Consider the following 24207-nt stretch of genomic DNA (forward strand, 5'->3'; position numbering starts at 1 on the left):
CGGGATGGTTGAGCTAACGTAGGCTAATGTGATTAGCATGAGGTTGAAAGTAAAGTAAAAAATACAGAAGAACGGTTGTTTTTTTTCTTTTATATTATCTTTTACCAGATCTATTGTGTTACTGTATAGTCTCCTACATTCCTTTCACATTTCCACCAACTTCAAAGTTTATGCATATCCTTGCTTCAGGGCCTGAGCTACAGGCATTTAGATTTGGGTATGTCATTTTAGGCGAAAATTGAAAAAAAGGAGCGGATCCTTATTAAGAATGATGGAGGCCGCTGTGTTGTTGGGGACCTTCAATTCTGCAGAAATGTTTTGGTTCCCTTCCCCAGGTCTATATCACGACACAGTCCTTCTTCGGAGCTCTACAGACAATTCCTTTGACCGGTTATTTTTAACATGCACTGTCAACTGTGGGACCTTATATAGACGTGTGTGCCTTTCCAAATTATGTTGAATCAGTTGAATTTGTGACCCAATTCAGGAAACTAGGCGTATGTTACGACTTCACAGGAGAAATGTTTGAATGTAAAAAAAATGTATTGATAAAAATGCATTTTTGGGCAGAAATGCCTTCTCAAACATGTGAACCTTAATGTCAAATTTGTGTGCCATCTGTAAATACAAATAAAATTGTTAAATTACGAGCCTAACACTGAGCAACCTTCTCGCTAGCCATGATTGGCTGAGGTAAGGAGTAGGCTGGACATGCCGAGAGATGAGTTTGGATTGGTCTGCCATATAGCATGCGTCTGTCTATTGGAGCTGGTCAGTATGTTTAGGTAATCGTGTCAAAAGCGGCTTTTTAAAAAAATGTATCGTGCAGTAAAACTGCCAAAATCAAATGTCAAGTTAAAGTGTACTGTTAGCTAGCTAACGTTAGCTGGCTGGCTCGTAGCTAGTGTTATAGGCCTTCCCTGTGGCTCAGTTGGTAGAGCATGGTGTTTGCAACGCCAGGGTTGTGGGTTTGATTCCCAGTACAAACATTTTTTTAAATTTAAAAATAAAAATGCATGAAATGTATGCATTCACTACTGTAAATCGCTCTGGATAAGAGCGTCTGCTAAATGACTAAAATGTAAATGTAAAAAAATGTGTGTGCTCTCCACTTTCTGGAGCACGATAGAGAAGGAGATGGAGAAAACATGATTATATCGTGCATGGCATCAGACAGGAGACGTGTCCAACCATGATGTATACAGGTAAGTATAGTCTAGCTTGCTACATTTTCAGATGTTTCACGTTTCTAATTTTGACAGAAAGTGGTTTCATTTCAAGTATATTGTTAGCTAGCTAACGTTAGCTGGCTGGGTCACTAGCTAATATTATGTTTATGATCTTATTCTTCGTACCTCAGACACATTTGCTTGACTAGTTGTAGCCATAGAACCTGGTTCGTTAGCTACGTGCAGATTCATGCAGGGTAGTAACGTCATGAGTTGTAAGTTTGGTCCATAGTTTAGCTAGTTAGCTACATGTCTTCACAAATGACTCCACTCTAATTTGGAAAAAGTATTTTCATTTTAAGTTAGTGTACTGTTAGCTAGCTAATGTTAGCTGGCTGGCTCACTAACTAACATTACATCATGGGTTGGGATTCATTGTTTACTTAGCTAGCTATCTAGCTACATTTCTTGACAAAAGACTCATCTTCGTGTGCCAGAGCGCAGAATAACTGATGAATTTTTGAACACTCAACATCCATTGAATATGTCCGGTGTCAGTAAACGTCGGCAACAAAGCGTAATTCAATTGTTGTCAGCAGCACTGTTACAGTCACCAACCTTCTGGATAAATGAAAACTGTCTAACCAGCTCTGCTAGGGGGAGTAAAATGGTCAGAGTGGGGTGTTCTCTCATTATGTGTCTGGAAGTAGCTAGCCAATGTTAGCCAGTTACCTTGGGTACTTGACTGCCGTTGTGAAGTCAGAGATTTCGGGAACAACCCTACTTATTCATCAGAGAGTCCAGTGTGCGCTCTGAATGCGAAACGCTCTGAATTTACGAAAGGACAATCTGTCAGCACAGTTGCAGTCACCAACACACTGGATAACATACTGTAACAGCCTAACCAGCTTTGCTAGGGGGAGTAATGTTCTGTGAGCTGTTCGCTCTCTCTTAGATGTCTGGAAGTAGCTGGCAAGTTAGTACCAGTGTTGCCAACACCTCAGTAAGGAAAATAGCTATTGACTGTCCTAAAAGTCACTAATGACGTCATCACCTAATTTGCATAATTGGCCATGTGCATGTAATTGTGATGGATGCTGTAGGAGAGAGGAAGAACGTCGTGGGAGAAAAAACACCCTAAATATGTTTAGAACTACGAATTAACTTTCTTCTGTCAATTCTTGTTTTTTTTTCACAATTCCAACCCTCCTCCTTTATCCGGGCTTGGGACCGACAAAAGTGACACTCTGGTGGAGTTACTTACTTTTTTATATATTTTAGTTTTTTAGTTTTGTTAATTTGGTTTGGTTTTTAACCTTATGGTCCACTACAACAAGTCACAGTAAAACATGATTTTTTTTTACCATAACATTTTTTACATTTTTTTTGTATACAATCTACATTAACAATCTAAATGGACCCAAAAGAGACAATAGAAAAAAACTGTCAATGGCAATGTGAGAACATTATGGTAACTAGTCTGGCCCTAATTCAGGTTAATTGTTTTAAAAATATATATAAGCCAGGGTGGGATCAGCCAGCTTCCCCCATGTGCAATTCATTTGCAGTCTGGACGCAGAGTGGTGAACATTTCCTGCTCTGACTGCAGCTGGGAGGGACTGCTGCGCGAGGACTGGGCCGCCTGTGAGTGCTTTGGGATGGGGGTGGGGCCCACGGCAGCACCCGCTGCTCGTTGAGAAAAGTAAGAAAGATACGTGCTTTCACGTCAGTCTCCAAAATTCTCCAATAAAACCAGAAAAAGTCGCTAGATTTGTCGCTAGTTGCTTTTTTGAAAATGTGTCGCTAGGGGGGTCTGAATACTCGCTAAATATAGCGACAAAGTCACGCAGTTGGCAACACTGGTTATTAGTACAGAACGCAGGGATCAACCCTTAAAGAGATGGGTGGGGCTAAGTCTTAAGAGGGTGTGAACAATGCTGAATGAGTGTAGACAAAGAAGGGCTCTCCAATAGTAGTACCAAAACATCGAAAGACAATTCTCAAAAGTGAGTTGATCAACTTTCAAAGTTTAGCAACTTTCAAAGCAGAATCACTTTCCCATTGTTTCCTCAAATATAGTGTATGATATACCATTTTGTAGCTATGAGTCTCTACTTTTATCCAATATAAAAAAACAGAAATTCAAATGTTGCAACATAAGACCAAATCCAGGTTGTGAGTCACATTTACCACAGGTGGCCTCCAATCAAGTTGTAGAAACATCTCAAGGATGATCAATGGAAACAGGATGCACCTGACCTCAATTTCGAGTCTCATAGCAAAGGGTCTGAATACTTATGTCAAGTTATTTTTTTACTACTTTTTGTATAAATGTGCAAACATTTCAGAAAATTAGTTTTTTCGCTTTGTCATTATGGGGTATTGTGTGTAGATGGATGTGGAACAAAATATTTAAGCAATTTTAGAAAAAGACATGGAGTCTGAATATTTTCCAAATGCACTGTATATCAAGATTAGGACCATTGAACAGATTCCCACATGGCAGATTGCATGTTTGTTTTACCTGAAAAAAAAACAGGTTTACATTAACAAGTATATTAATGGGGTAAATCTACTATTAGAGTAAGTATTAGTCTGTTTGAGAGAAGGTTTGAATCATGATCTACCAGTGGAGGCTTCTCAGAGGAGGAAGGAAATGGATTAAAGCAATGAAGGTCAACAGTAGCCTCAACAACACTCTGTAGGGGAGCACCATGGTGTAGCCAGAAGACAGCTAGCTTCCGTCCTCCTCTGGGTACATTGAATTCAACACAAAACCTAGGAAGTGCATGCTTCTCACCCCCTTCCAGACTTACACAGTATATATGACAACTTCCAGAAGATGTCCCTCCAACCTATCAGAGCTCTTGCAGCATGAACTGACATGTTGTCCACGCAATCAAAAGATCAGAGAATTTATCTAGTACTGAAAGCATAAACTACAGCTAGATAGCACTGGAGTGCATAACATGTGGTCAGTAGTTGACTCAAAGAGAGAGAAATGTATTTATTAAAAAATGATGGAGAAACAAGAGAGAGAGATATTTTGTTAATTTTTTTACTTCACTTACTTAGCTAGCAAATGCAGCTAGCTAGTTTAGCCTACTCAAACACCCGGCTCAAATAAAGGGATGGTATGTTAGCTAGTTGGCTATGACTATCCAACACAACACTGGAACTCTTCTAAGTCAAGGTAAGCTTTTGGTTTGACTAATTTATTGCCACCGGGGCCCGTTGTTCTAACTGTTAAACTGCTTACTGACTGTACACTGTACTGCTTGATTGTAGCGGGTTTACTAACATGTTAGTTGTATTAGATATGTTGACTATGATGTCACTTTAGCTAATATGGTAACGATGATGTAGGCTGTGTGTAGCAGTTATGATATGGTTTGGCTTGGAAAGGTTTTTTCGCATGGTCACAAGCGAAGGGAAAAGGTAAGAGGAGGAGAGTGCGTATGTGCGAGAAGAAATGCAACATAGCTGCTATGAAAGGGAACTGTGTGATCAGGGGTGAATTCATTCCACCGATTCTGTTGAAAAACATATTTTAAACTGAAGCAAATTGAACGAATCGGGGATAACCATACCTGAATTTGTCCAATAAAAACTATTGTTTGCAACTGTTTGACTAAAACTATCGATGTTACATTGAGATGGATGAAAGGAATATTAATGACAGTCATCCAATATGCTGTAATAGAAATAAGGCCATGACTATGAAAAAAAATGATTGTCCTCCCTCATCTTAAATGACACTGATCGCCACTGTAATCTACCCATCCAATGTGAGTACATCTGTTGTTGAAGTAAAGTAGATTTATAAAGCTACCGTACTTTAGCAAGAGTCAAGCTGCTTATGCTGAAAAGCCTTGTGCATAGGTCAAATTAGCTTCAGCGTTTTTTTGTGTGGAAAGGTCGGTTTTTCTGAATATTGCGTCGGGCCGAACAATACAATTTACCTGTTCAATTGTTTATTTGGGTCCGCATTAGCTTTTTCAGAAGCGTCAGCTATTTTTCCTGGGGTCCACAAACACAAAACATGGCAAGTAACAAAACACTGACACACTGATAGACGAGGACAGTCACACAAATATAAAATACAACAATATACAAACAATACAACACAAAACCACCCACGGGCCGCCAGTTTGTGAAACCTGATACACAGTCAAATTAGTTCCGACAGTATGACCGGGAGAGGTAAGTGAGGCTAAATGCAAGATTAGAGCCATTATGATAGATGTGTGGCAGAAGAAGTGGGACAGCGAGCCCGAGGGATGGCATTTAAATGCCCTTCCAAGAAAGGTTGGTGGACCAAGATTCAAAGGTCAGATTAGGATGGAAGATCTGGTGTTTGCTCGATTACCCTTATGACACTGTACAATGAACTCAGTAATTATCAGCACAATTTAACCCACTGAGTAAAACTCCTGGACAGCAGTTGTGAGTAGCCTAATTTCATTCCATAGGCTAGTGTCCACTTTACTTTGATCTGTCCTGTTTTTAAGATATGGTGTGTTTGTTGACATTTTAATTCATAGTCACATCGAAGCATTTGTTGTTGTTGATAGGGCGCCATTTAGGCTATTTGATGGCAAACACGCATGATGTAAAAAGTGTCTGTCTCATGACATTGTCATAAATTTTGTCGCCCTGTAGGCTACAGAAAAGGCCATTGAGGCTGTATACTCTTTCTACCCTATAGGCTACATGATTTGACGGAGCGTTGGTGGAGTGCCACAGTGTTGCGTTTCTCCAACAGCACTATGGAAAGGCGCGCTGGGCATGGACAAGATACACATTTTGCACCCCTGCCTTTGGGAAAGTGGACACTGCTTAAATCGGGTGGCATCAGGATTCACTTTAATACCCCGTATGCCACTGAGTGAGAGAAGTTTACATTGTTTTGGGGCAGAATTATTTGAGGTGTTATGTGTTGTTGGAGGTGCGTCTTGGTCAGTTAACCTCGCAAAATAATGCCCTCGTCAATTTTCCGCTATAGACGGCCGCCTAATCCTGCCTAATGGCTGGGCCGGCCCTGACTCGTAGTTGTATAGTAGTTTGTTTGTTTGTGTTGTTGGTCTTTTCTAGCTTAATGTTCTGGTTGGTAGCTAGCTAGCACTCACTCACGTGGCTACTAGTACCGTCATGAAAAGGGGCATGAGGGAAGCCCTACATCATTATGTTTTTTGAAGTACTGAAATCGCTCAGGGCAGGAAATGTAGAAAAGTAATCTTTAGACATGTAGTTATGTAATTGACTAAAATAAGTAGACAACAATGGCATTTGAAAAATATAAATTATTTGCTGTGAGCCAATAAGGTAGTGGCAGTGTAGATCTGATGTGACGAAAAAAAAAAATATATATATATATATATATATATATATATATATATATATATATATATATATATATATAATTCTAGGTCAAGGATATCCACCTGTAAACCGCCAACACATTTGAAAATACAGTACAAACCGATTCAAAGTAAGTATAAAATATATATTTTTTGTATTTTAATAACATGATATTCTACTGGAAACTTTCTTTATCTATGTACAGTATAAGGTTGTGTTTAATAATATGTACATCTCCTACCAATGTGACACCTCCAGGTGCGAGCCCACTTTGAGAAGGTTCTGGATGAGGTGACCCGCTACACCCCTCGCTACATAGATGAGATGAAGTCTATCTTTGACCAATCGCAGGCGGAGGAGAGGAAGAGGATCAACAATGGACGTCACCAACAATGAGAAGTAGGCTACACCTGCAGTCAGACTTAAGGTGGATGTGGATGGTATTTCTTTATCTCATCTCTCACTTATCATTTCTGTCATGCCCTGATTGCTCACACTGCAATCTCTCTTCCTCCCCTTTCTATCGTTCTCTCTCCTCTTCTCCCTCTTTCCTTTTCTCTCCTAGTGTGAAGGCTGTGTGTATAATGAGCTTCACAACACTCTCATGGCCATCAATGAGCAAGACAAACTGTGTGGTGGAAGAACACCCAGAGACTGGGCATGCCCACTGACTGGTCTCCGTTCCAGGTGCAACACACAGACACAGTATGTTAATGGTAGTTAATGGGGCCTAACGGAGTGTACTTTAATATGGGGTGATAGAGAAGTCTACATCTCAGTGATAATAAAGGACTTTGCGGACAGTCTTTTACGATTATCACGTCACAATTTGCAATGTTACCAAATTAACATCTTTATATCATGTTGGCCAGATTTTACGATTTGCTTCAGTTTTGTTGTCACATTCTACGATGGACTTGCGAGGCTACGTCAGCTGACCTACGCTACATAGCCTACTTAAAGTGGGCCTATGCGCCTTAAAAATAGTTTTCACATACAAAATGTATAAACAGTTCAATGCATTTGGAAAGTATTCAGCCCTTTTGACTTTTTCCACATTTGTTAAGTTTCAGCCTTATTATAAAATTGATAAAATAAAATCCTCATCAGTCTACACACAATACCCCATAATGACAAAGTGAAAACCATTTTTTTTTTAAATGTGAGCAAATTTATTAAAATGAAAAACAGAAATACCTATTTACGTAAGTATTCACGCCCTTTGCTATGAAACTCGAAATTTAGCTCAGGTGCATCCTGTTTCCATTGATCATCCTTGAGATGTTTCAACAACTTGATTGTAGCCCACCTGTGGTAAATTCAATTGTATTGGACATGATTGGAAATGCACACATCTGTCTATATAAGGTTCCACAGTTGACAGTGCATGTCAGAGCAAAAACCAAGCCATGAGGTGGAAGAAATTGTCCGAAGAGCTCCGAGACAGGATTGTGACAAGGCACTGATCTGGGGAATGGTACCAAAACATTGAAGGTTCCCAAGAACACAGTGGCCTCCATCATTCTTAACCTCTTGGGGCTATGTGGGACGCTAGCGTGCCACCCGTGGTGCACCCTATCAACAGCAGGTGCATTTCAAGAGCGGCAAATTTGAAACCAAATAAATGTCAAAATTCAAATTTTTCAAACATACAACTATCTTACACCCTTTGAAAGATAAACATCTCCTTAATCTAACCACGTTGTCCGATTTCAAAAAGGTTTTACGGCAAAAGCATAAAGTTAGATTATGTTAGGAGAGTACATTGACAATAGCTGTGTGTAATGTTTTGTCAATTCAAAGACAGGCGTCACCAAAACCATAAAACCAGCTAAAATGATGCACTAACCTTTGACAATCTCCATCAGATGACACTCCTAGGACATTATGTTAGACAATGCATGCATTTTTAGTTCTATCAAGTTCATATTTATATCCAAAAACAGCGTTTTACTATGGCGTTGATGTTCAGGAAATCGTTTCCCTCCAATAACCGGCAGTCAAGTCAGCACCACAAATTAAATAATTAAAATTAGAAAAAATTGGTAAAATATTATATTGTCATTTAAAGAATTATAGATTTACATCTCTTGAACGCAATCAACTTGCCAGATTTAAAAATAACCTTACTGGGAAATCACACTTTGCAATAATCTGAGCACTGCGCCCAGAAAAATACGCTTTGCGATACAGACAAACGGCCATGTTGGAGAGATCTAAAATCGAAAATACTATGTAAATAATCCATTACCTTTGATTCTCTTCATCAGATGTCACTTCCAGGAATCCCAGGTCCATAACGAATGTAGTTTTGTTCAAAAAAGCTCATCATTTATGTCCAAAAAGCTCCGTGTTGTTAGCACATGATCTAAGCCAGCCGGACTTCTCGTCATGAACGAGGGGAAAAAATATATTTACGTTCGTTCAAACATGTCAAACGTGGTATAGCATAAATCATTAGTGCCTTTTTTAACCAGAACATGAATAATATTCAAGGTGGACGAATGCATTCTCTTTTAAAACGAATTGGAACGAGGGTACCCAACATGAACTCGCGCGCCAGAGTCTAATCGGCCATCACCGTTCCAAGGCTCTTGTTCGGTCAGATCTCACAGTAAAAGACTCAAAACACTTTGTAAAGGCTGGTGACATCTAGTGGAAGCAATAGGAAGTGCCAAAACATTAATCAGCCCCTGTGTGTTTCAATGGCATAGGCTTAAAGGTAATTCAACACATCAGGTATCCACTTCCTGTCAGAAAATGTCTCAGGGTTTTGCCTGCCAAATGAGTTCTGTTATACTCACAGACACCATTCAAACAGTTTTAGAAACTTTAGGGTGTTTTCTATCCATATATAATAAGTATATGCATATTCTAGTTACTGGGTAGGATTAGTAACCAGATTAAATCGGGTACGTTTTTTTTTATCCAGCCGTGAAAATACTGCCCCCTAGCCCAAACAGGTTAAATGAAAGAAGTTTGGAACCACCAAGACTCTTCCTAGAGCTGGCTGCCTGTCCAAACTGAGAAATCGGGGGAGAGGGGCCTTGGTCAGGGAGGTGACCAAGAACACGATAGTCACTCTGACAGAGTTCCAGAGTTCCTCTGTGGAGATGGAAGAAACTTTCAGAGGGACAACCATCTCTGCAGCACTCCACCAATCAGGCCTTTATGGTAGAGTGGCCAGACAGAAGCCACTCCTCAGTAAAAGGGACATGACAGCCAGCTTGGAGTTTTCCAAAAGGCACCTGTCGTGTCGTGATGATCATTAATGCAATGACGGCTATTCATCGAATAACTACAAACCACGTTCAATTATTACACGATTCAATTAATCATATAACAATTAATTACATAGCAATCTGGGACACCACGGGAAAAGTTTATTTAATAACCTGTTGGGGCTAGGGGGCAGTATTTGCACGGCCGGATAAAAAACGTACCCGATTTAACCTCTCTAGGGTAGGGGGCAGTATTTTCACATCCGGATAAAAAACGTACCCGATTTAATCTGGTTATTACTACTGCCCAGAAACTAGAATATGCATATAATTGTTTGATTTGGATAGAAAATACCCTAACGTTTCTAAAACTGTTTGAATGGTGTCTGTGAGTATAACAGAACTCATATGGCAGGCCAAAACCTGAGAACATTCTGTACAGGAAGTGCTCTCTCTGACCATTTCTTGGCCTTCTTTACCCTCTTCATTGAAAACAGAGGATCTCTGCTGTAACGTGACACTTTCTAAGGCTCCCATAGGCTCTCAGAAGGCGCCAGAACGTTGAATGATGACTCTGCTGTCCCTGGCTGAAAAACAGTAGCGCATTTGGATAGTGGTCGATCTGAGAACAATGAGACTGGCGTGCGCATGCACATGAAGAGTCCATTTTAGATTTTCAGTCTTTGAACGAAAAAGACGTCTCCCGGTCAGAATATTATCGCTATTTTACGAGAAAAATCGCATAAAAATTGATTTTAAATAGACAAACTGCTGACATAATCTAATGTTTTGCTTTCGTTGTAAAGCCTTTTTGAAATCGGACAGTGTGGTTAGATTAACGAGAGTCTTATCTTTAAATGGCTGTAAAATAGTCATATGTTTGAGAAATTGAAGTAATAGCATTTTTAAGATTTTGAAAATCGCGCCACAGGCTGCAAGTGGCTGTTACGTAGGTGGGACGAATTCGTCCCGCCTAGCCTAGAGAGGTTAAAATAGTTTCTGCATGTCGGGTTATGTCGTTTCTATTGTAGCACAATGTTTTGTGTATATTCCTGATAACCGCGGACACGCGATGTAACGTTACACATTTATGGTGTTATACTCAATGCTTAGATAGCTAGCTACTTTCTTCTATTAGCTCTGGAAAACAATGCTAATTGCGTCAGGGAAGTATGTGTTGTATTTTGAAACTACCCTGGCCTTATGAATCACAAGTGGCACAGCGTCTCAGTGCCAGAGGCATCACTACAGACACCCATCTTCAAATCCAGGCTGCGTTTCTATCAAAGTAAGTGCCTTATTACTTTATGATAGTTTCTGTGTGTCGTGTTATACCGTTTCTACTGTAGCTCACTGTATGTATGGAGAATAATATATTTGTGTATATTCCTTATAACCGCGGACACGCGAGGTAATGTTACTCACCTTTTATGGTGGGATATTCAATCGTGCTTATGTAGCTAGTTACATTCTTCTATTAGCTCTGTAAAACAATGCTAAATGCGTCAGAAGTATTGGCATGTTGTATTTTGAAGCTACCCTGGAAAAATGTTAAAATATCTTATTCCACTTGGTTGTTTTCTGAGTGCATTCCACAAAGCTGTTTATCATGTCAGCCGTATCCACTGCCCCCATTTTGAGGTTATACTCAAGCACACAGTCTGGTTTGATGTTTCTCTGTCTGGTTTGTTTCTCTCTCCTGTCAGGTGGTCCACCTTCCCTGTGGCCGACATGGTTGCTGTACGGACAGTGGAGAGAACATGGACGTCTCATTTGTCATGGCACTTTACTGCCAGCTGTCAACATTTCTTATTTTGAATAACGGGTCATTTAGGATGGCAGTAGCGTTGTTGATGAAATGCAGTCATAGCAGCAGAACTAGAATGCAGTCTTGGGAAAAGAGGGTGGCAAAGAAGGGAGTTGCAAACATAGGATCTCTGCTCCAGTATTCTCTTAGGGAGTTCTTCTTTACTATCCCCATGAGAAGGACTGTCACCAGGAATGTATACATTTCACTAATTGTGATTGTCCCCCCCACTCCTGGCTCTCTCTCTTCTCCTGTAGCTCCAAGGCATAGTGATTGGTCTCTACTATGTCTCCCACCAGCTCCTCTGTCAGAAACAACTTGAAGCACTCTGCCTCAGATGGAAATGGCAAGGGGCGTTGCACTCCAGACTGCGACTCATCAACACAAACGGCAGGGCCAGGAGGGGTGAAATGGCTGGCAGCCTTCCAGCTACCACAGAACTCCTGTACTTCATCCACTATCGGTCTGCCTCCATCACCACCAGCATCTTCAAAGGGAACTGGGACTTTGTCAGTGGACAAGGGGTCCTCAGACAAGGGATCCTCTGTCACTGTCAGAATCTGATTCCTGACTTTCAGACTCACTCATTGTCATAATTTTGTTAAATCTCCAGAATTTCCACATTTTTGAGTTGTCTCCTTTTGAAAGACATTGCTAATGCTACAGCTTAGCTCAATAGCTACATACATAAACAACACTGAATGGCTCTCAGAGTGGGAGTGAGAGGCTACGTGATTGACTGCCTGCAAGCGCCATTTGTATCAATAAATCACTATCAGAAAATGTTTTGTGTGGTATTACTGATATATTTACTATTTTTTTCACATTTTTAAATTACCGGTGATAAATCATGGATTCTGATTTTTGCATAGATTGTAATGGGCACATAGTATGTGTGTAAAATAATGTTTTGAAGGTTGTACTGATTATGATGAGCTAAGCTAATTCCAGCTATGTGTGTGGAGCCATGTTTGTTGACATACAATGCATTCTGGGTTTCACTTGATCGTCTGTCGCACCAAAGATGCTATAACAAAATGAGGTGAGTAAGGGTTCACTCATTTTTTGAGAACTTCAGGAAGTGAATGTGGGATGTGAACGATGGTAGACGACACACCCCTTCAACATGCATACTATAAACAGACCAAACTCATCTTGTCTTCTCTTATTATCTTTGGTTTCTGTGAGGGAAAAAAAAGCCTGGCTGCGCTCTGAAACTAATCATTGGATTTCTTTCGATTTCTGGAAAGTTTTTTACTCAATTATTTTGATCAACGGTGAGCTCACCCGTGATGTGATTAATTACACATAGTAATTGCTATTAGCTAATTCATATTGTAGTTTATGTCAGCTGAGAGTTAGAAAATATGACTGCTTGTGTTGCGTCAATCTTTCCTCAGTTAGGGCTAGGACAAATGTAGCCTACATTTTTTCGGTTAGGGTGATTGTGTTATGGTATAGATACTTCTGTGAATATCTGAACATTGCATCCAAAAATAAAACGCTCACATTATGGACATAACTTTGTAAGGACTGTGTTTCTGAAAAAAGTGTGGCCATCTCAAATGCTGATTGTTGCGTCATTCGAAACTGGACATTCTAAATGAGCATTATAATCACACAGGTGTGATCGTACGCTTCAGGGACCACTGTAGAACGATCACACCCGTGTGATGGTACGTGTGAAAGGGTTAAGGAGTTACCGTTTCTCAAATTAACTCAAATACCGATCAGAATATCTCAATATCATAGCTGTCATCCATCAATCATTTGCTAATTGGTACCTTATCAATATCATTCTGAATCTCGCAAAATTCTTGTATATCTGCACGAACCCTAGCATAAATGATGAATCAGCGATATAGAAATTGGCTTAATTATTTATTTACTAACTAACTAATCACACAGAAATACATAACCACACACGGTATAGTTATTGGTTACTTACAATGCAATGAAAGGTCCCTAGTGAACTAAACCAATATGACGGCTTGTTACACAAAACGGCAGATTCAAAAGAGAGGGAAAGGGAGAGACAAAGGAAATCAAATATCGTACATGCAGCTGATAACTCTTCTAATGGAAATGTGAATATTTTGCACATGAACGGCCTCTCATTCGAAAGAATTGCAATGTACATGTTTACGAGTGCTTGTCTTTGCCGTCTCTCTGTTGAAATCACCCGTCCGTCTGTGGAGAGTAGTTTGACAGAAGTCTCTGGTTTGTCCCCCAGAAGTCATGTTTTTCGTAGGTTTAGGCTTCTCTGTCTCGGAGTGTCTGTTAGAACGGATCTTACAGATGTAACCCTCTCAGCAGGCTCGAATTTGACTCTCATGATATTAATTTACACAGAGTATCTCAACAGCATGGGATGTTAGGTGAGAAGGATATAACTGTAACTGTTTCTTCATATCAGATACATACGTAACTTCTTGTGGATCATTGCGACGCTAGCGTCCCATCTGGCCAACATTCGGTGAAATTGCAGAGCGCGAAATTCAAATTAAATTACTATAAATATTTAACTTTCATGAAATCACAAGTGCAATACATCAAAATAAAGATCAACTTGTTGTTAATCCAGCCGCCGTGTCAGATTTCAAAAAGGCTTTACGGTAAAAGCAAACCACGCGATTATCTGAGGACAGCGCCCAGCACACAAATGCGTAACAAATCATTTTCAACCAGGGAGTTGCGATAGGAAAGTCAGAAATAGCGATATAATATATGCCTTACCTTTGAAGATCTTCTTCTGTTGGCACTCCAAAAGATCCCAGTTACATTACAAATGGTCCTTTTGTTCGATAATGTCCTTTATATCCATAAAAACTCAGTTTAGCTGGAGCGCTTCAGTCAATAATCCACTCGGTTTCCCTCCTTCAAAATGCATACAAAATGAATCCCAAACGTTACCAATAAACTTATCCAAACAAGTCAATTACCGGAGAAAAATACCAAAGAACGCGCTCTCATTCACGGGCTTGGAAACACTACAGCCAAAATGGGAGCCACGTAGAAAAACTACAATTTCTGTCTGGGATTCATTTTGTATCATACATATACACACATATACATACATACACACATATACATATAATATATATATATATATATATATATATATATAGAGAGAGAGAGAGAGAGTTAGCGAGGTAACTTTGGTCAACTCTGAGTTCAACTCGGGATAACCGGTGCCATGAAAGTGGTTCACCTTTTATCCAGGTACATTTCTATGGCAACAAATCTTTCAGAACTATCCTGCTCCGGGGCAGGCTAACTCACTGCTAACTCCATTTATCCTGAATGAATTACTCTGAGCCACGAGTTGAGGACAATTAAATCAGATACCCTGCCCCTCACAAAGATTGTGTTATCATCCCCTTTATTTGAGGAAGACGACTGTTAAAATATTTTATTAATCAAATGTTTTTGTGTGTAAAACAAGTAACATTTAGTAATGACAGCATTTGCTTGCTAAACTGTACATTCTTTGCAAGATTGTATTTTAAAATGTTAAAAGGAAACCTGACAGCTGCAACCAAACAGACATAAAATCCATAGATGCAGTTCCAATTCAAGTCAAGACTGGCAGCCATTGCAAGTGTACCCATGAGTTTAACCATTTAAATATAGGGTACCTTCAATCAATTTTTTTATTCAATGTTGTCTAAAATGAGAATGGTAGCACCTATCTGCTTCTCCTGAACCCTGGGGCTCTTGGCTTTCCAGCCATACTATCGAATCTTTGGTGTGACTTAATACCATACTATTCTTTTTTCATTTAACCAGGTAGGTTGACTGAGAACACAATCTCATTTACAGCAAAGTCCTGAGGAATAGTTACAGGGGAGAGGGGGGGTGAAGAATGAGCCAATTGTACACTGGGGATGATTAGGTGGCCATGATGATACAGTGCCTTGCAAAGGTATTCATCCCCCTTGGCATTTTTCCTATTTTGTTGCATTACAACCTGTAATTTAAATGGATTTTTATTTGGATTTCATGTAATGGACATACACAAAATAGTGCAAATTGGTGAAGTGATATGGCAAAAATAACATGTTTCAAAGAATTCTACAAAATAATAAACGGAAAAGTGGTTTGTGCATATGTACTCACCCCCTTTGCTATAAAGCCCCAAAATAAGATCTGGTGCAACCAATTACCTTCAGAAGTCACATTTGTTAAATAAAGTCCACCTGTGTGCAATCTAAGTGGCACATGATCTGTCACATGATCTCAGTATATATACACACCTGTTCTGAAATGCCCCAGAGTCTGCAACACCATTAAGCAAGGGGCACCACCAAGCAAGTGGCACCATGAAGACCAAGAAGCTCTCTAAACAGGTCAGGGACAAAGTTGTGGAGAAGTACAGATCAGGGTTGGGTTATAAAAAAATATCAGAAACTTTTAACATACCACGTAGCACGATTGAATCCATTATTAAAAAATTGAAAGAATATGGCACCACAACAAACCTGTCAAGAAAGGGCCACCCACCAAAACTCTCAGACCAGGCAAGGAGAGTATTAATCAGAGAGGCAACAAAGAGACCAAAGATAACCCTGAAGGAGCTGTAAAGCTCCACAGCGGAGATGGGAGTATCTGTCCATAGGACCACTTTAAGCCGTACACTCCACAGAGCTGGTCTTTACAGAAGAGTGGCAAGAAAAAAGCCATTGCTTAACCTGTTATGGCTAGGGGGCAGTATTTTCACGGCTGGATAAAAACGTGCCCGATTTAATCTGATTATTACTCCTGCCCAGAAACTAGAATATGCATATAATTATTAGCTTTGGATAGAAAACACCCTAAAGTTTCTAAAACTGTTTGAATGGTGTCTGTGAGTATAACAGAACTCAAATGGCAGGTCAAAACCTGAGAGATTCCTTTACAGGAAGTGGCCTGTCTGACCATTTATTGTCTTTCTTTGACATCTCATTCCATTACAAAGGATCTCTGCGGTAACGTGACACTTCCCACGGCTCCAATACGCTCTCAGAGCCCGGGAAAAACCTGAATGTCGTCATTCCAGCCCCAGGCTGAAACACATTATTGCCTTTCTCAAGTGGCCGATCAAGGGCCTGTGGGCTTAGGCGCGTGCACTGGCCGCCCCCGTCTTTGTGTTTTTTCCTCTGTATACCGAAAAGGAGATTCCCGGTCGGAATATTATCGCTTTTTATGAGAAAAATGGCATAAAAATTGATTTTAAACAGCGGTTGACATGCTTCGAAGTACGGTAATGGAATATTTAGAATTTTTTTGTCACGAATTGCACCATGCGCACGACCCTGATTTACCATTTCGGATAGTTTCTGGAACGCACAAACAAAACGCCGCTATTCGGATATAACGATGGATTATTTTGGACCAAACCAACATTTGTTATTGAAGTAGCAGTCCTGGGAGTGCATTCTGACGAAGACAACAAAAGGTAATCAAACTTTTGTAATAGTAAATCTGATTTTGGTGAAGGCTAAACTTGCCGGGTGTCTAAATAGCTAGCCCGTGATGGCTGGGCTATGTACTTAGAATATTGCAAAATGTGCTTTCACCAAAAAGCTATTTTAAAAATCGGACATATCGAGTGCATAGAGGAGTTCTGTATCTATAATTCTTAAAATAATTGTTAAGCTTTTTGTGAACGTTTATCGTGAGTAATTTAGTAAATTGTTAGTAAATTCACCGGAAGTATGCTAGTTCTGAATGTCACATGCTAATGTAAAAAGCTGTTTTTTGATATAAATATGAACATGATTGAACAAAACATGCATGTATTATATAACATAATGTCCTAGGTGTGTCATCTGATGAAGATCATCAAAGGTTAGTGCTGCATTTAGCTGTCTTCTGGGTTTTTGTGACATTATATGCTAGCTTGAAAAATGGGTGTCTGATTATTTCTGGCTGGGTACTCTGCTGACATAATCTAATGTTTTGCTTTCGCTGTAAAGCCTTTTTGAAATCGGACAGTGTGGTTAGATAAAGGAGAGTCTTGTCTTTAAAATGCTGTGAAATAGTCATATGTTTGAAAAATTGAAGTTTTTGTATTTTTGAGGAATTTGTAATTCGCACCACGCCTATCATTGGATATTGGAACAGGTGTTCCGCTAGCGGAACGTCTAGATGTAAGAGGTTAAAGAAAAAAATGTTCGCCAAAAGTCATGTGGGAGACTCCCCAAACAAATGGAAGAAGGTACTCTGGTCAGATGAGACTAAAATGTAGCTTTTTGGCCATCAAGGAAAACATTTTGTCTGGCGCAAACCAAACACCTCTCATCACCCCGAGAACAACATCCCCACAGTGAGGCATGGTGGTGGCAGCATCTTGCTGTGGGGATGTCTTTCATCGGCAGGGACTGGGAAACTGTTCAGAATTGAAGGAATGATGGAAGGTGCTAAATACAGGGAAATTCCTGAGGGAAACCTGTTTCATTCTTCCAGAGATTTGAGTCTGGGATGGAGATTCACCTTCCAGCAGGGCAATAACCCTAAGCATACTGTTAAAGCAACACTCGAGTGGTTTAAGGGGAAAGATTTAAATGTCTTGGAATGATGGGCTAGTCAAAGCCCAGACCTCAATCCAATTGACTTAAAGATTGCTGTACACCAGCGGAACCCATCCAACTTGAAGGAGCTGAAGCAGTTTTTCCTTGAAGAATGGGCAAAAAGATGTGCCAAGCTTATAGAGACATACCCCAAGAGACTTGCAGATGTAATTGCTGCAAAAGGTGGCGCTACAAAGTATCGACCTTGGGGTGGTGAATAGTTATGCACTCTCAAGTTCAGTTTTTTAATCTTATTGTTAGTTTCACAAGAAAAAATATTTTGCATCTTCAAAGTGGTAGGCATGTTGTGTAAATCAAATGAGACAAACACACCCCCCCCCCCCCCCCCCCCCCAAAAAAAACCAAACATTTTAATTCCAGATTTTAAGGCAACAAAATAGGAAAAATGCCAAGGGGGTTATACTTTCGCAAGCCACTGTATGAAGGCCAGATTGGGAATTTAGCCAGGACACCAGAGTTAACACCCCTACTCTTACGATAAGTGCCATGGGATCTTTAGTGACCACAGAGAGTCAGGACACCTGTTTAATGTCCCATTTGAAAGACGGCACTCTACACAGGGCAATGTCCCCAATCACTGCCCTGGGATATATATATTTGACCAGATTAAAGGATGCCTCCTACTGGCCCTCCAACGCCACTTCCAGCAGCATCTGGTCTGCCGTCCAGGGACCAACCCTGCTAAGCTTCAGAAGCAAGCCAGCAGTGGGATGCGGGGTGGTATGCTGCAGGCCATATATGGGTATACAGCCATAAAAAGACGCTTTAGAAACTGTTAGACTGTCTGTGTAGACAAAGGAACATTCCTTTGTGTCTTTTGGAGTGGGATGCTGTCGCTCCTCTCCTTTAAATTACGACAGGGTGTGAGCCGTCAGCCCCCCAGCAGGTCCCTCCCCTCTGTGGGTGAGAGAGGGTCTGGTTACTGTAATCCATTGCTAAACTGATCTGACCCATTCAGATCCTCACAGGACAGTCATGACAGTGTCCACATTTTTAAAACTTTAGTTTAGTAAATATTTTATTAACTCTATTTCTTTAACTGCATTGTTGGTTAAGGGCTTGTAAGTAAACATTTCATGGCGCATGTGACAAATGAAATTTGATTATATAAATATTTGTTTTTAGTTCATTTAATACTTTGTTTTCACTAAACAACAAACATCTTACAAGGTAGGCTAAGCTTTGATTTGGTCTGTGTTTAAGCTAGAGCGACATGGGGGGTGTCAAATGAATTTGTTTGGATAATACGTCCCATTGCTACCTGAAATGTGAATGGATGCACATCAAAGCATTTTGAACAAATTCTTCCATCGCATTGGCATAAAAATGAAAAACCAAGCAAACTACCTAACAGGGGGTTAAAAGGTGACAAAAGCCATGTATACCAAGGAAGAGGCTTTGGAGGAAATTCTTCAGACACAGAAGCTGGGAGAGACCTGGACCAAGATAACTCATGCGGAGAAAAATGTTTTATAGAAGGATTAGATTCCGTTTTAGATCTGTAAGTAAATTATTTTGTACAACTCCTTCAGGAGGCTCCCCTGATACGGTAGCCAGTGAGAGGTGAGGTGAGGAATGTGTTTAGTCTAGAAAGAACAGCATTTATTAATCCTGCTCCTAGGGATCCGAAGGGGTTCACAATTTTGTTTTGCGCTAGCACTACACAGCAGATTCAAATTATAAATGTATCATCAAGTGTTGATGATACACTTGATGTCCCTGTCCTACACTGGGCTGGAACCTCTGCTCGCAAACACGTGACCTACCTTCTTGACAACATACCAACGGTTTGAGCCACCCAAAGGTCCTAATTGGATGCCTCCATCCGCAACATTTCAAACTATCTGTGAAATGAGCTTACGGGCACGCCCTTAACTATGTTGCACGCTTGTATGTGATCATACATTAGTGTGTCTCTGTGATTCCTCTGTGACCCACATGCCTTCGGCACTAGTCATTCATGTCGCCTCTCTCTCTTAGACCATGGTACTGTACTTGTACTCCTCAGTCTTGCCTTAATCGTTCTTCAATGAGACAAGGTGGTGGTATTATGCTCTCGGTCTCATTCATTTCAGGCATGGCTCTCCATAGGAACACTGAGCAGGGAGAGAGGAATAGATGCTTGTCAAGGCAAATAATGCATTACTAAACCTTCTAAAAAGAGATTTAGTAGCCATTGAGACATTGACGAGCTGAGGGTAGGATGCTCACATGTACATGGAGAGGAAGCCAAAGGTGGAGATGACTCTCCTAGTTAACATCTCAGCCATTAGACTAACAGAGAGAAATGGTGGTTAGGGTGTGTGTCTCACTGTGTCTGTCACCAGAGTGGTATACCATGATCCAAGCTGGATCTATTGAGGCTTTTATAAAACTAGCCAGCTTCATTTAGCTTCACATTCCAGGTCATGCTTCATCCGCACTACGACGGTGTATATTGCACGTCCGCCTGCCGCCAACTCCATTAAGTTTATAACTGCATGTGCATGTCGCACATCGGTACTCGAACACCGAACTCTTCATTGAGACACTGCTGAAACGTCAATCCATGGGTAAGTTAATTTGTGCCGAAATCAAAGTGAAGAAACGTTATCTTGAAAATTCAGCCATATATATATAATCCATAGAAGGGTTTTGGAACCTCTAACCTTAGCAATTTGACTGTTAATTAAATGTACTGGCAAAAATTGTGATTTTTGCCTAAATAGACACTGTTGATGGCCAAGAAACAGTTTTCACTCATGATGGATGTGGGAAACTTGAATCTGTACATCGGGGACTTGATCCACTAGTCAAGTAATCTTGATACCTTCGCCATTCCTATGTACATTACCAGTCAAAAGTTCGGGCACACCCACTCATTCTAGGGTTTTTCTTTATTTTTTACATTGTAGAATAATAGTGAAGACATCAAAACTATGAAATAACACAAATGGAATCATGTAGTAATCAAAAGTGTTAAACAATCAAAATAGATTTTAGATTATTCAAAGTAGCCACCCTTTGCATTGATGACAGCTTTGCACACTCTTGGCATTCTCTCAACCAGCTTCACCTGGAATGCTTTTCCAACAGTCTTGATGGAGTTCCCACATATACTGAGCACTTGTTGTCTGCTTTTCCTTCACTCTGCAGTCCAACTCATCCCAAACCATCTCAATTGGGTTGAGGTCGGGTGATTGTGGAGGCCAGGTCATCTGATGCAGCATTCCACAACTCCTTCTTGGTCAAATAGCCCATACACAGCCTGGGGGTGTGTTGGGTCATTGCCCTGTTGAAAAACAAATGATAGTCCCACTAAGCGCAAACCAGATGGGATGGTGTATCGCTGCAGAATACTGTGGTAGCCATGCTGGTTAAGTGTGCCTTGAATTCTAAATAAATCACAGACAGTCTCACCAGAAAAGCACCCCCACACCTCTTCCTCCATGCTTCATGGTTGGAACCACACATGTGGAGATCATCCGTTCACCTACACTGCATCTCACAAACATCTTACATTTGGACTCATCAGACCAAAGGACAGATTTCCATCGGTCTAATGTCCATTGCTCGTATTTCTTGGACCAAGCAAGAAAGTCTCTTCTTATTATTGGTGTCCTTTAGTAGTGGTTTCTTTGCTTTTTATCTTTGCTTAGTTGAGCTGTTCTTGTCATAATATGGATCGTTTTTTTACCAAATAGGGCTATCTTCTGTATACCAGCGCTAACTTGTCACTACACAACGGATTAGCTCAAAAGCATTAAGAAGGAAAGAAATTCTACAAATTAACTTTTAACAAGGCACACCTGTTAATTGAAATGGATTCTAGGTGACTACCTCCTGAAGCTAGTTGAGAGAATGCCAAGATTGTGCAAAGCTGTCATCTAGGCAAAGGGTGGCTACTTTGAAGAATGTCAAATACAAAATGTATTTTGATTTATTTAACACTTTTTTGGTTGCTCCATGATTCCATATGTTATTTCATAGTTTTGATGTCTTCACTATTATTCTACAAATTTTGACTGGTACTGTATATGTACGAAAGCATGTTGCCCACTCCTCCCACTGCTTCTTGTCCCCATACTTGTTTGAATGTTTGAGTACTGTCCAACTGTAGGCCTACAGGTTGTTTGGGTCTGAACCTGGGTGGTACTGGCTCCACAATCTTCAATAATTGTATGCCATCTGTTCTCAGCTTCATCTCCCTCTGTTGTGTTGGTTCCAGTGCCTCTACCTCTGCTCCTCCCATTTCTCTGTTGAGGCCTAGGTGTCCTCCCTGCCTGACAGAGGGGAGTGGAGCCAAGGCCTGCAGTGGGGGTAGGGAGGGTAACTCTCCAGGAGATCTGAACCACCACCTAGTCCCCCACCCTTTTCTCTTGTAACCTCTCTCCCTCTACTATAGCCATCTTTGTGGATTGGACTGAGAGGGATGTATCACATAAAAATAAAGTGAATAAGCTTTGTTTAATGTTCTTGTTTGTTTGTGCTAAGGAGGTCCAGTTGGTTAATATGAATAGTACTTGGTTTCCCTAGTACTTGAGTGAAATGTTATGTTTTTTATGTTTTAGTATTGTAATACTTTCTGTAACTGGTCTCATCCCATGCTGCTTGCATTTCAATATCTATGTTGTTTATGAATTTCACAATTGTCAGGATAAATCGTGCTAAGATGCTGTGACATCAGTCAACAGCAATCTTAGTGGAGAACAACATTGCCTGGACACATGTGACCGACCACCTCAATTCATTCTTATGTAGCAACATTTTAAATGGTGTGTTTTACCTTGGATAAAAGTAGAGACTCCAAGCTACAAAATGGTATATCATACACTGCAGTTGAGGAACAATGGGAAAGTAATTTTGCTTCGAACGTTGAAAAATATGTAACCACACTTTTGAGGAAATGGGGGTTGAATTATTTGGTACACCTACTGGAGAGCTCTTCTTTGTCTACACCTATTCAGCATCTTCACACCCTCTTAAGCCTTAGCCCCAACCATCTCTTTAAGGATTCATAGGTGAGGCCATGTGCTAAACAACCAAAGATTTCAAATTAAGTCATGAAAGTAGTAGCCTACAATAGTAAGTAAAAATAAAATGTATTTAGTCCTTGGCTTTATCTGACTTTGGTGCAGGCCATGTAATTCTTCACATTACCTTCTCTGATAAACACACACTATATACAATAAAAACAACGTTTATTTGTCACATAAACATGACACAGAAGGTGTAAACCATACAGTGAAATGGTTATTTGCATAGCAGCAATATAAAATAGAAAGTGTCCAGATAAAATTATTGTATAAATATTTTATAATTATTAGATTACACTTACCCACATACTAGGGGTGTGCCGGGTAGTCAGACGAAGCTAGTATCATAACAGTGATGGGCCATTTTCTGGATCCGATTATGATCCAAGTATTTTTTGTAATTAACAGCTAGCATGTTTCTCATGTGTCAGTCACAGTTTCTAAACCATACTGTACTGTCTTTGAGTCAATCATGTGCATGGTCAAAATAACTCAACTGGCTAGTTTGCCTGTCTGTAAGGAGAAGGGCGGGCTGTATGTTGATCCTGCTGCTCTGATTCACACTGTACTTCTCAATCCACTCGCTTCATATTTTAAACCGATCACTTTTCCTTGCATGTTTTCGGTTTGATCATTTAGATTGTTTCTGCCGAGTGCTACGATAAATCACATCGCGAGGACATTTTCTGTCAAACTATCAATGTGCATAATATCTAACAAGTAGGGCACGGATACGAAAAAAATATGAAACACTAATGCACATTCTTGACTGAGTGACAGCAAACTTGGCTGCCCGCTACAAATTGAGGACACACAGACACACTCACCCCTCCAAGCGCTGATCCTAATCTTCAGCTTTTTTTGCACTGAGAACGTGCAGGGAGGTATTTTGCCAACATCTGTTTAGGCATATTAAAACACTTCAGTTATTTCTGATCACCAGTATTATCTGATCCGACTATCAAAATGTAAATTTAAGGATATGATTACAAATACGACTATGGCCATGTCGGCACAACCCTAACCAGACACACTTGTCTAAATTGATGTGTCATGTGAAAG

This window comes from Salmo salar, chromosome 29, assembly GCF_965601325.2.
Source record: "Salmo salar chromosome 29, fSalSal1, whole genome shotgun sequence".
NCBI classification, from domain to species: domain Eukaryota; kingdom Metazoa; phylum Chordata; class Actinopteri; order Salmoniformes; family Salmonidae; genus Salmo; species Salmo salar.